At 33.7% G+C, this 10991-nt stretch overlaps 1 protein-coding gene across 1 annotated transcript in view; it reads right to left on the minus strand.

The window, feature by feature from the left end:
• Window positions 1-10991, minus strand: part of ANKS1B (ankyrin repeat and sterile alpha motif domain containing 1B) — a 1077938-nt gene that overhangs the window by 722249 nt on the left and 344698 nt on the right. The window lies entirely within an intron of this gene.

The following is a 10991-nucleotide window of genomic DNA, read 5'->3' on the forward strand; positions in this document are numbered from 1 at the left end:
CTATGGTGCAAGGGCAACATGGAAATATGTACTGCTATCTCTAGTTTCAGCCTTGTTAGATGCACATAAAGAAGTGAACAACTGAATGAGAAATGTTCATAGGTTAGGGAAAAGTCCAGAAATCGGACTTTGATCCCACACAGGAATTAATATTTCTCAATTATAGAGATTAAAGCAATCATCACATTGATAATCATCTCATTTTTCATTTATTGCTTTCTCTCCTCAAGGGCTATGAAAAATCAAAGGAGGAAAATCATTTGAAATCATGATAAATCCACATGCTGACAAGAAAGCACTGTGTTCTAAGAAGCAAGGAGTGCTTGAACCCAAGACTCTTTCACTTATGAAAAATACACTATTAAAATACATTCTATTAATACACATTCAAGGCTATGGACCTATCATTTCTACACACAGCAATTAAAGCTCAATAATACAAAACTAGATTTCTTACATCTGCTTTACCAGAGAATCACATGTTAGAAAAGTAAGTTAACATAATAAACATTTTGGAATATCTTTAGACTTTAAAAGAAAAAACTTTCCTTTTCTTCTTCTCCTTTTTCTAAATTAATGTGATTTAGGAAGCCTCTTGATAATATTTAGCTTTTGATAGTATAAGACCCTGGCTTTAAAATCCAACACCTATTCATTTAACCTTTATGATCCCATGTCTGGCCCAAGGAGCTTAAGAAGAGACTGTTAGTGAAATGAAGACGTCAAAATAAAAGTTTGCCACACATCTGCTTTCCATTATCCTCACTACCATTACTCTACCACCATCTCTGTGAAGCAGAGCAGCAACATTTATATCTTTGGAAACTCCTCAATTTCATTACTCCACAGATCCGGTCCATCACCAAATCCCATGACTGATCCACCTCTGCGTTTCTCTGTCCATAACTGCCATGTTAAGACAGGCCTTAGCACCACACACGTAGATTATTGCCACTGTCTCTAAACTCATCTCCCTTCTCGTACAGCTGCATTTCACTCTATGTGAAACCATTAGAATAATCTCAAACATCATAATCCTCACATTATTCATGGTCTATGAACTCAAGTACCTCCCAAAATTTTTACTCAAAACAAAATTCTTTAGCTTAGCCCTTAACTCACCAATCTTATCTACTTTATTTCACCTTCTAGTCAACTCCTTGCCAGCACTCTGCTTCATCCGACAAAAAAGCATTGTGTTCTAAGAAGCAAGGAGTGCTTACTCTTTTCTTTTTTTTCTTTTTTGTGGTATGCGGGCCTCTCACTGTTGTGGCCTCTCCCGTTGCGGAGCACAGGCTCCGGACGCGCAGGCCTAGCGGCCATGGCTCACGGGCTTAGTTGCTCCGCGGCATGTGGGATCTTCCCGGACCCGGGCACGAACCCGTGTCTCCTGCATCGGCAGGCGGATTCTCAACCACTGCGCCACCAGGGAAGCCCCTGCTTACTCTTTTAAAAGCCAGGGAGGAAGCACTTCTAGAAGTAAGGATCTCTGAAAATCTACTCTACCATAAAAGTAACATGAACATTCACAAAAAAATGTCAAAAATCAATATTTTTCAGAAGTCTGGAAATAACAAAAACTTGAAGTAATCTGTGTAAAATTTATCCCAGAAAATCAGTAGAATTTTTGTACAAACAGTGAGCACTGTGGCAATTTAACTTGCCCCATTCCCATTTCTTTGTCCTCAGCAGCCTCTCAATAATAGTAAGTCTTTAAACCAGTATGCAAGAAGCCACTAGGGTGTGGCGGGGGAGGGGGGCATGGGGGGGTGTTGAATGGCTTCGGAGAGCTGCAAACATCCTTACAGCCACAGAGAATTCTCCAGATTTAACATGTTCAGCAGCCCCCCTGGAAAAGGCCTATTTACAGGGCTTGTTTTTATTTGACCTGATGCAGAGCTCACTCAGTGAGAAAGGCGCTATCCTCTAGGTGTTTGTTAAAATGAATTAACAGCAACCATTTAATGTTGCAGCTGTTTAACATCACAACTTCTGGAGCCAGTGATACCAGCAATGGCTAATAAAAGGTTCTCCAAAAAAACTTAAAAGGAAAACCTGCAGAAAGAGATGCTATAGGGGTCTCTGAAAAGCTCCAGCATATTTCTATGGACTAAAAAAAGCTACATACATGTGGAGGGCTGTGTGCATGCCCAGAAAAAATCTGAGAAGACTCTGATCTCTTACCTCTGGCTGAACTAGCTCGGTACAAGGAGGAAGTAAATGCTAAGGCAGATATAGAAGCTGCCAGAACTTGAAGACAGACCTCAACACACAAAGTCCATGGCATAGGCAGACTTATTGATTCAAGGTATTTAAGAAAATCTCTGTCAAATTGTAAGGTAACCACTAAGCTAATGAAGCAGACACTTAAATGGCCACAAGTGAAAAACAATTCAGATTTGACAGAATTAATCCAGGAGAGTCACTAAATGAACAAATAGCAACAACAACAAAAACCCTGGGAAGGGAGGAATCTGATTTCCAGAGTTGCCATTTTATATGATTTTAAATGTCTAATTTTCAACATAAGTTATAAGACTTATAAAGAAACAGGAAAATTAGGCCCATATAAAGGAGAAAAAAACAGTTAACAGAAACTGTCCCTCAAGAAAAACAGATTTTGAACTTACTAGATGAAGACTTTAAATCATGTATTATAAATATGTTCATATAACCAAAGGAATCATCTGTAAAGATTAAAGAAATGTATGAGAATAGATATTAAAGGAAAATAGAGAAAATCAGTATCAATAGAGATATGATTTTTTTTTAATGGAAAAGAACAGAAATTCTTAGTTGTTAATTAGAATAACTGATATGAAACATTTTCAAGAGGGACTCAAAAGTAGATTGAAGCTGGCAGAAGAATGAATCAACAAACTTGAAGATAGGGCAATTGAAATTATCCAGTCTGAGGAAAAGAAAGAAACAAGAATAAATACAAATAACAGACCATTAGAGAACTGTGCAACACCAACAAGTATACCAACATATGCATAATAAGAGTCCTAGAAGTGAGGAGAGAGAGAAGGAACAGAAAGAATTTCTAGAAAAATAATGGCCAGAAACTTCCCAAATTTGATGGAAAAAAATTAATCTACACATCCAAAAAAATCTCAACAAATTTCATGAAAGATAAATTTAAAGAGATCCACACATAGACACATAGTTAAACTGTTGAATAACACAGACAGAAAGAATCATGAGACAGCAACAAGAGAAAAATAACTCATCTTGTAGAAGGGATCCCCAATAAGATTAATACCTAACTTTTCAGAAATCATGGAGTCTAGAGGCAGTGAGTTGGAACATTCTAAACGCTGAAAGAAAAAAATGTCAACCAAGAATTCTATATTAAGCAAAACTATCCTTCAGAAATTCAAGATAAATTATGACATTCCCAGATAAACAAGAATTGAGAGAGTGATAGTAGACGTGTCCTAAAAGAAATACTAAAGGAAGACTTTCAACCTGAATTAGAAGAACACTAGAGAGTAACTCAAATCCACATGAAGAAATAAAAAGCATGGGTAAAAGTGGCTACATAGGTAAATATGAAAGACAGTGTAAATGTATTTTTATTTGTAATTCTTTTCACCTCATATCTTATTTTAAAACAAAAACTGCATAAAGCAGTAATTATAAATGTGGGTTGATATGTTTATAACATAAAAAGATGTAAATGAAATCTAGAGCTGTATGAAAATAATTCAAAAAGAGGGTAGGAAATGAAGCTATATTGGAGCAAAGTTTTTGACTACTATTGAGATTATGTTGGGATTCATTCAAGATAGATTGTTTTAAGTTAAAATATTGACTATAATCATAGAATACCCACTAAGAAAATAACTATAACAAAATAATACAAGAAACTCCAAGGGAATTAAAATGGTAAACTAGAAAATATGTATTTAATACAAAGAAAGGCAGTAAATGAGGAAAAAAGAAATTAAAAAGTATATAATACATAGAAAACAAATAATAAAATGGAAGACATAAGTCCTACTTTATCTGTAATTACATTAAGTGTAAGTGCATACAACACTCCAAACAAAAGGCGGAGATTAGCAGGATAATTTTTTTTTTAATAATCCAATTACATAGCATCTACAAGACACATACTTTATATTCAAGGGCACTAATAGATTTAAGGTAAAAAGACAGAAAAAGATATACCATGTGAACAGTAACCCAAAGAAAGATGGAGTGGCTATACTAATATTGGACAAAATAAACTTTAAGACAGAAATTGTTACTAGAGATTTAAAATAGAACATTTTATAAATTTTTAAAGATAAAATGGTCAATCCATCAGGAGGACAGAACATATACAAACACATATGCCCCTAAGAGAGTCCCAAAACACATGAAACAAAAACTGAAAGAACTGAAGGGAAAAATAGGCAATTCAACAATAATAGTTGGGGAATTCAATACTCCACTTTCAATAATGGACAGAACAATTAGGCAGATCAAGAAGCAAACAGAACACTTGAACAGCACCGTAAACCAACTAGATCTAACAGACATCTATATATAGAGCATTCCACCAAATGCACATTCTTTTCAAGTGCACATGGAACATTTTCCAGGATAGACTGCATGTTAGACCACAAAATAAGTACCAATAAATTTGAAAAGAATGAAATCATACAAAATATATTCTCTGACCAAAAAATAATAAAATTAGAAATCAATAAAAAAAGGAACTTGGGAAATTCACAAATACATGGAGATAAAAAAAACACTGTCCTAAATAACCAGTGAGTCAAACAATAAATCACAAAGAAATTAGAAAATACTTTCAGGTGAATGAAAAGAAAAACACAACATTCTAAAATTTATAGGATACAGATAAATAAGTGCTTAAAGGGAAGTCCACAACTATAAAGCTATAATAAAAAAAAGAGAAAGATCTCAAATCAATAACATACCCTTTAAAATTCAGAAACTAGAGGAAAAAAGGAAATCCAAATCAGAAGTAATGAGATAATAAAGATCAGATGGAATTAAAATAGAGAATGTAAAAACAATAGAAAAAAAAATCAATAAAACCAAAAGTTGGATCTTGAAAAAGATCAACAAAATTGACAAAACTTTAGCTAGCATGACCAAGATAAAAGGGAGAAGACTCAAATTACTAAGATAAAAATAAAAATAAAAAATAAAAGAGGGGTATCACTATCAAACTTAGAGGAATAAAAAGGACTGTAAGAGAATACTACAAATAACTTTATGCCAACAAATTGGATAACCTAGATGAAATGCACAAATTCCTAGAAAGATAATAAATACTAAAACTGACTAAAGAAGAAATAGAAATTCTGAGTAAATCTATAACAAGTAAAGAGATACAGTAACTTTCAAACTTCCCATAAATATAAGGCCAGACCCAGATGGCTTTAACAGTGAATTCAACCAAACATTTCAGAAGACAATATCAATCCTTCACAAACTCTTTTAAAATATATATAAGAAGCAATCAACAAAATGAAAAGATAACCTATGGAACAGGAGAAAATATCTGCAAACCTAAGAAGTTAATATCCAAAATATACAATACAAGGAACTCTTACAACTCAGTAGCAAAAAAACCCCAAGTAACCCAATTAAGAAATGGGTAAAGGATCTGAATAAACATTTTTCCAAAAAATATATACAAATGGATAACAGATACATTAAAAAGTACTCAACATCACTAATCATCAGGGAAATGCATGTCAAAACTACAATGAGGTATCATCTCACACATGTTAGAATGGCTGTTACCAAAAAGACAAGGACAACAAGTACTGGTGAGGATGTAGAGAAAAGGCAACCTGTGTGCACTATTGGTGGGAATGTAAGTCGGTGCAGCCACTATGGAAAATGGAGGTCCCTCAAAAAATTAAAAATAGAACCACCATATGATCCAGCAATCCCACTTCTGGGTATTTATCCAAAGAAAACAAAATCACTATCTTCAAAAGATACCTGCACCTCCATGTTTACTATAGTATCATTTAAAATAGATAAGACATGCAAGTGAACAACCTAAGTATTTGTCAAGGGATAAATGGATAAAGAAAATGTTTTATATATATATATATATATATATATATATATATATATATATACATATATATATATATATATAGTCATACATGGTTAAAACACACACATATATGGTTAAAAGATAAATTGGGACATATTAAAAATCTAAGAGTTTATTTGAGCAAAAATCAAGTTAATCAGGTAGCACCAAACTGGAAGTATTTAGAAGGGCTACACCCCACTGACAAGAACTTGAGGAAAGACTTTTCTAGAGAAAAGGCAGAAGCAAAGTAAGGAAATTATTGATTGGCTATATCTTGAAGCCAGTTAGTTGTGATTGATTGTTCTTAGGTTCCAATTTCATAGGCTTAGATTCTGGTTTGCTTATTTAGGCTGCTACAGCATTAGAGTAACCTCAGTGTAATGGCTTCTTTGTTTAATTAATTTAAATATATATATGAATATTATTCAGCCATAAAAAAGAAGGAAATCCTGCCATTTGCAACAGCATGGATGAACCTTGAGGGCATTATGCTAAGAGAAATAAATTAGATACAGAAAGACAAATACTGTTTGATCTCACTTATACGTGGAATCTTAAAAAAATTATATGTAGAATCTTAAAAAAAACCTCATAGAAACAGATAGAAGATTGGTGTAACTGTGTTATTAGAGGAATACAATGTATTATACAAATCTGACATGATCAAAATGTGCTTTTCTCTCCCACACCACGAAAGAAAGACTATTGGAGTGAAGTTTACACCCTAAGAATTATGACTTTATTCATATTAGCAAATAGTATCTCCCTATAAAATCATATAACTTATTAGAGAATAGTTTCAGAACTCTCACATGGCTTTGTGAAAGAATTTACTTTTATCTCAGAGTAATTAGAATCTCACAGTGTTCTGATTGTCTCTGGAACACTGATCTGAATCTCACTTACACATGCAACAGAATCACCAGAATCATATTATCCTAAAATGTACATTTTTCTTCCTGAAGGTAGATTTCAGTTAGAAATCTAAAAATAAAAATTTTTAAATCTAAACATCAGAAAAATAAAAAGCATCGGTTACTTCTGTTTAAGAGTCTATAACAAACATTTTTTCAACAACTTACAAGTCTTTTATCCAAGATTTATGGGCACAGAGACATTTATTTTCAAAGCTACTCATAGACAATTTAGTTCTATAAATGATTACTAACCTCACCTTTGGTTTTCAGAAAAAAATGATACTTAAAAATTCAGTTAAGAACCTGTGTGAAATAACTTCTTAGGCAGAGCTGGGATACTATAGAATGGATTCCTTCAAAAATGTATATTATATGCCTGAAAGATGAATATTAAAAATTAAAAGGGTAAAACTATCAAAAACTAAAAGAACATAGGAGTCGGATATCAACTTACATTGCAATAGTCACAAAGTTAAATACTGTCACTGGTAACAGAACCAAACATTGCCAAATTCCCCTACCTAAACAACACAGTCTTCAATAATTTTCTGATAGATAAGAATTTTAAAAGTAATAATGCCAACACACTAATAAGATAAATTCATCACTAAACTGTATATCTAAGAGCAGTACATAGTCCTCAGTCCCAAGAAAATTGCAAAAGATGGAGTTAATCAAAAGTATTATATAAAGTAATTATTCTGTGCATTTATGTAGATGTGTGTGTATATGAGTAATCAAAAATGGCTAATGGTGAGTGCAGAGGACATAGTAGTCAGGTCAAAAAAACATCTCTAGGCATAAATGGCATATGCCATCTAAAGGCATATGCTAACCTCCTGGTAAAAAAAAAAAAAAAAAAAAAGGAAGACCAATATGGAATACTCAGACTAATGAGAGATACTAAAATTAAATTATCTGTCTAGTAAGCACATGAGGAGCCTGTGGCATTAGCAAGACCAAGATCAAATGACATAAAAAGAAAAGTATAACCTGAACTCCACTGGGGATCAAGATTTGGTAGTTCAACTTAAAGATGTTGCCACTATGTTTTAGGAAAAAAAGAATGACTATGATATTCAACATGTTATGAGGAAAGGGGGAAAAAAGTAACTTTTTTCCCAAAACTACTTTGTGTTTGGATTGTGCCACCTACTGCATGCTAATATCTGAATAAGTGTGGGTAATATGTGAATGACCATATAGTTTGTTACCATGGGCAAATACTGAAATCAGTAAATATGTCAGTTGTCAGTTATTTCAATTCTCCTTCCTCAGTTCCGATTATCAGTAACAACCAAACTGATAGGTTTTTTTATTCCAATCTGCCTTAGATTTTCAGATCTATTTTCTGGTGCAGGTTTTGAAGTCCAACAGCTCTGGATCCAAATTCTGGTTTCTGTACTTTATTTTGTATGGCAAGGCACTAAAGCCCTGCAGCTTCCTTTCTTTATTTATTAAATGGGTATGATAATATCTTTGTCAAAAGGTTGTTTGAGGATGAAATAAAATATCCTGTGTGAAAGAACTAGCATCATTCCTGGAACACAATATGAACTTCCTTTTAGGAAAGCTTTATTACACTGCCTATGAGTTGCACTAAGCATTTCATGACAAGAGACTCTGGAATATAAGGAGTCTACAAACAGGTGATCAGTCAGTTGTGATGGGAGACCAAGAGACAAAAGCAATTGTTCCAAACCCTAGCTGTGTGTCTGGAATATCACTGAAGCTTTTAAAAAGCATAGAGGTCTGACCTAAATAGACATTTTTTTCAAAGAAGACATATTGATGGCCAACAGGCACATGAAAGGATGTTCAACATCGCTAATTATTAGAGAAATACAAATCAAAACCATAATGAAGTATCACCTCACACATAGAATGGATATCATCAAAAAGGCTACAAATAATAAATGCTGGAGAGGGTGTAGAGAAAAGGGAACCCTCTTACATTGTTGATGGGTGTGTAAATTAATGCAGCCACTATGGAAAACAGTATGGAAGTTCCTTAAAAAACTAAAAATAGAGCTACCATATGATCCAGCAATCCCACTCCTGAGAATATATCCGGAAAAGACGAAAACTCTAAATAGAAAAGATACATGTACCCCAATGTTCATAGCAGCACTATTTACAATAGCCAAGACATAGAAACAACCCATGTTCCCATTAACATATGATTGACTTAAAAAGATGTGGTATATAAGTATATATATACACACATATACATACACAATGGAATATTACTCATCTATAAAAAAGAATGAAATATTGCCATTTGCAACAACAATATTTAGTGAAGTAAGTCAAAGACAAATATTGCTTGACATTACTTATATGTAGAATCTAAAAAATAATAACACATGAATCTATATACAAAACAGAAATAGACTCACAGACACAGAAAACAAATTTATGGTTATCAAAGGGGAAAGCGAGTGGGGGAGGGATAAATTAGGAATACAGGATTAGAAGATACAAACTACTATATATAAAATATATAAAATAGATAAACAACAGGAATTTACTATATATAGCACAGGGAACTTATTCAATATCTTGTAATAATGGAAAATAATCTGAAATATATATATATATATATAACTGAATCATTTTGCTGTATACCTGAAACTAACACAATATTGTAAATCAACTATACTTCAAAACAAACAAAAAAAGGATAGAGGTCTGAGCCCCACCCATGCCCTACCCCCACTGAAATTTTACTTCAGCAGCTCTGGGGTGAGGTAGAACCTGAGCATCTGTATTTTTGGAAAGTGCCACATCTGATTTTGATGCATCATGGGCCCCTGCTGGTAACCTTTCTACTGCACAGCTTCTTGCAGTTTTCAACAATACTCTTTCAAAGTACTTCCTCAGGCTGAAAAAGCCTGCTATTTTAACCCTTCCTCTGCAAAACACTTTCTAGTTATTTGATTACTCTTGTAGCTCCCCCTGAGCCTTAGCTAAATTATCTGTCTCTTTGGTTATGTGACTCCATTTATCATCGAGTGAACTTACTGGAAGTGAGAGAGAAGGTTACTATAATTCATAGAACTACCAATGTACTCCTAAAATACTGTTAATTGCCAGGACATTTTAATTATTTGATCCCTTCTTCTTGAAAGGACAAAAACAGGCCACTCTAGGCACCACTGGCTAGTCCTATTTCCAGGTCTGAAAAAGCAAGTGGACTTCTTGTTGTTTCTTTTCCTTTCTCCCAGGTTACAGTGTTATAGCACATACCTAATTTCTGATGGATTATAGCAAATGTATTCAACATTCAACCAACATTTATCGATTACTTTATTTCACAAGAGACTAAAGCAAGCCCAGAATTGTTCCTTTCTTTTACTTCTTGAATTTTTTCCTTAAGGACATAAACAACCCCAAAAGGGAAGCAAAATACAAAAAACAGTCCCTTGGATTATTCAAATAACCATTTCATGCCTTTCTCTCACCATGCTCCTTGGTGGGCACTTTATGAGGTTGGATGAGTATTAGTAGTTTGTTTACGTGATTGTACTATTTGGGGGCAAAGGGATAAGTGGGCTGTTGAAGGTTGTTTGCTGTTTGATGTCAGAACTAAACCTAAGGCAGCTATTCTTGCATCTGAGTTTGTCCTTTTTGCCTTTTAGCGTTTTTACTTTAAGCAAGTCACCCAGCCGCTAAATATTATTTTCTAAATCACTAAACTTTGTATAATAACACATACATCAAAGGACTCTTGTGAAGATCATATGAGTTAACACATGAAAAATGCCTGGTACTGTTTATTCATTCCATTTTTTAATTTTCTTTTATTTTGATATAAAATACAAGGTCTTACCTTAAAAAGTTTATCTTTTTGCCCAGGAGTAATGACCACTATTCTATAAATGAACAACAATAGCAACAAAAGCCCAGGAAGAACATGGAAACTTAAATGAACACTCAGAGGTGCTGTGTATGATTGTGAGGTACCAGGCCCAGGAGGCAATTGGGAGCTGAAATTC

This window comes from Kogia breviceps, chromosome 12, assembly GCF_026419965.1.
Source record: "Kogia breviceps isolate mKogBre1 chromosome 12, mKogBre1 haplotype 1, whole genome shotgun sequence".
Lineage (NCBI taxonomy): Eukaryota > Metazoa > Chordata > Mammalia > Artiodactyla > Physeteridae > Kogia > Kogia breviceps.